The 2,923-nt window shown below is 38.1% G+C and overlaps 1 protein-coding gene across 3 annotated transcripts in view; it reads right to left on the bottom strand.

Annotated features, from left to right (window-relative positions):
- Positions 1–2,923, bottom strand: part of LOC105743653 (short transient receptor potential channel 2-like) — a 27,222-nt gene that overhangs the window by 14,433 nt on the left and 9,866 nt on the right. The window lies entirely within an intron of this gene.

Below are 2,923 nucleotides of genomic sequence, written 5' to 3'. Positions count from 1 at the left end.
GGGGGATTGAACCGCGGGCCCTGTGCTTTGTTGAGCTTGTTCTAAGTAGGTGCTTTAGACCACTGAGCCATCTCACCAGCCCGCCAATATCCCTTTATTAAAAATATCAGTATATATCTATATGTATTAGTATTTCTCTATCATAGTTCTCAAAAGGACTTAAAAAGTCTCTATGTCCCTTTTGGCTTGCTTCTCTCTTGATTTCACCCAGGCTTTATTAATGCTTCACTTCATACCATCATCTCTATCTCCACAAATTTTCTTTCAAACACTCATCGATCCCTCTCTAGGATGTTTCAGTATCTTAGGATGGCTTTTCTTTTTCTTTACACTTTTTTTTTTTTTTTTTTTTTTTTTTTTTTTTTTTTTTTAATGTATTTACTACAGGGTCTACAAGGTGTCACTACACAGATCAAGCTTGTAGTAATCCTCCTGTTTTCAACCTCTCAAGCGCTGGGATTACAGGTGCGCACCACCATGCCCAGTCTTGTCTTAGTGCACCCCCTTGGGACAGGACCAGCATGGCATGTGGAGCTGGGGATGGAACCCCGGTCCCTGTGCTTTGCCTAAGCAAACAGCTCTACTGAGCTGTCTGGCCGGCCCTCCAAGTGGCTATTATAAAAGGCATTTACCCTGACCTCACTTGCCAGACTACCTCATATAATCCTCCTGATGACTCTTGGATGGTTACCATGATTATTTCTGTTAATAGATCAGTAACTAAAGCTTAGGAAAGTTCTGAAATGTACCCAGAGTCAGACCAGATAACCAACAAAAGCACAAATCCTCGGTCTCTGAAATAAGAGATTTTAACGCATACTAATGTCTTCTCATTTATGTTTGAAAATGAAGTATTTTTTTTTCCAAAAAAATCTAACTTTATTGAACATACAAATAGATGGATTTTCCAATTAATTTTTTTCTTTGTGGTTATTGGTTTTTTAAGCTATGTAATTAAAGATAGGACTTATTGACTAGCACTATACAAAGATCTTTTTTACTATTATTTCAATTCTATACTCAGAAACAGATAGTTTTATTTTATTTGTCTTTTTGAGGATCTCACTATGCAGGTAAAGCTGCCTTGAGCTCACTTTGTAGCCCAATCTGGTCTAGACTCGCAACAATCCTCAGCCTGCCTCTGCCTCCCAAGTGCTAGGATTACCATGCCTGGTTTAAAAATAAATGCATTTAAATAGAAATTCTATGGGGGCCAGGGAGATGGCTCAGTAGAATAAGTGCTTGCCTGGCAAGCGCAAGGGCCTGTGTTCAAGCCTGTTCTGCCAAAAAAAAAAAAAAAAAAAAAAAAGAAAAAAGAAAAAAAGAAAAGAAAAAAATTCTATACTCATAAACAAACACACTTCAATCTAGATAGAAACATTTGTGATTCGCTCAGTGTATAATAATCCCTGGCATTTTCACACTCAAACTGGTAATGGGGGGATCACCTGTGCTATAGCAAACTGGGACAAGAATAAATTTGAATTTTATACAGAATTTGTTTTACTTACTTTTTTTTTTTAATTATTTATTTATTTTTATTTATTACATTTATTTATTGTGTGTGTGTGTGGCCAGCTCAGCCCACCAGGGGGCGGGGCTGGCTGGCATGTGGTGCTGGGGGATCGAACCGCGGTCCCTGTGCTATTGCCGAGCTTGTTCCAAGTAGGTGCTTTAGACCACTGAGCCATCTCTCCAGCCCCTAAAATAACTTTATTGAGAAACAAATAGCAATAAGACAGTTTCAAAACCAATTAGGACAGTTTCAATAATTAATACATTGCATATTGTCTTCTTAGTGGTCATCCATAGTACAAGATGCAGACATGATTTCCTGTCCACAAACACTATTAGAACAAATCTTTCCATTCATTGAATTAAGAGAAAGTAGCTGCATATCTATCCTATTTTGAATATACAAATACAAAATGGTCCTTCATTTGTATCCCTTTTTTGTTTAGTTTTGTCAGAAAAGGGTATTTCATTGTCATTGAAGTATTGTTCGTGTGTGAATTCAACAAAATATTCCAATATAGTCCAGTAGTCCATAATAGTAGTGGGTTTTCCATAGGACTGGCAATGTCAGAAGTTGTTGACTGGAGCCTTTTACAGCTCAGCATATTCATATGGCGTTACTTTTTATACTTTGTTTTTATGCTTTTCTGCTGGATGGTTAAGACCAAGATAAGGTAAGACCTGTATAACAAGAAATGTAGCTTTTGTATTTGACAAGGTCAGTCAAGTCCCCTCAGGATTTATCCTGTTACCCTGTACCGCAGTTTATAGATCCTTTGTTAGTGTCAGCCATGTGGATGAGTCATGGCCATTGCTTGACCAATTTGCTCTCTGTGAAAGCCGGAGAGAATGTTTTTTCTCCACGTGACTCTCCTTAGGCACACTCTACACTTCTTCTTATATTAGTGGGTGCTAACATCTGCAACTTAGAGGCAAGCAAATACTTTCATTTTCTACCTCCTGGCTGAATAATAATACACACCATGTATTGTTTTCATTAGGCAAGACTTGCTTTTTATATTTCAATGAATGCTATATAATTTTTAAATTTTTTATTTAGTACAGGCTCTCACTACACAGCTTGGACTCAGTGATCCTCCTGTCTCAGTCTCCCCAGCAATGGGATTACAGGTGGGTGCCACTATGTCTGGTTTCAGTGGTCCGCAATGCATGTCAGGGGTTCTGGGGCTGGCAAGACATGTGGTACCAGGGATGGAATCCGGGTTTTTGTGCTTGCCAGGAAGGCACTTAGACTGCCAAGCCATCCGCCCAGCCCTAGAATCTTTCTTTTTTTTTTTTTTTTTTTTCAACAGTAGAATCTTTCTTGAACAAAATGACCACGGTATGAATGAAACCATCTTTGAGGTGTTTAATATGCACATTTTATTTAAATAAATCCACCAGTAAA

This window comes from Octodon degus, unplaced genomic scaffold, assembly GCF_000260255.1.
Source record: "Octodon degus isolate 3935 unplaced genomic scaffold, OctDeg1.0 scaffold00146, whole genome shotgun sequence".
Lineage (NCBI taxonomy): Eukaryota > Metazoa > Chordata > Mammalia > Rodentia > Octodontidae > Octodon > Octodon degus.
Note: the sequence above shows the minus strand (reverse complement) of the source record. Positions and strands in the feature narration are given on the sequence as shown.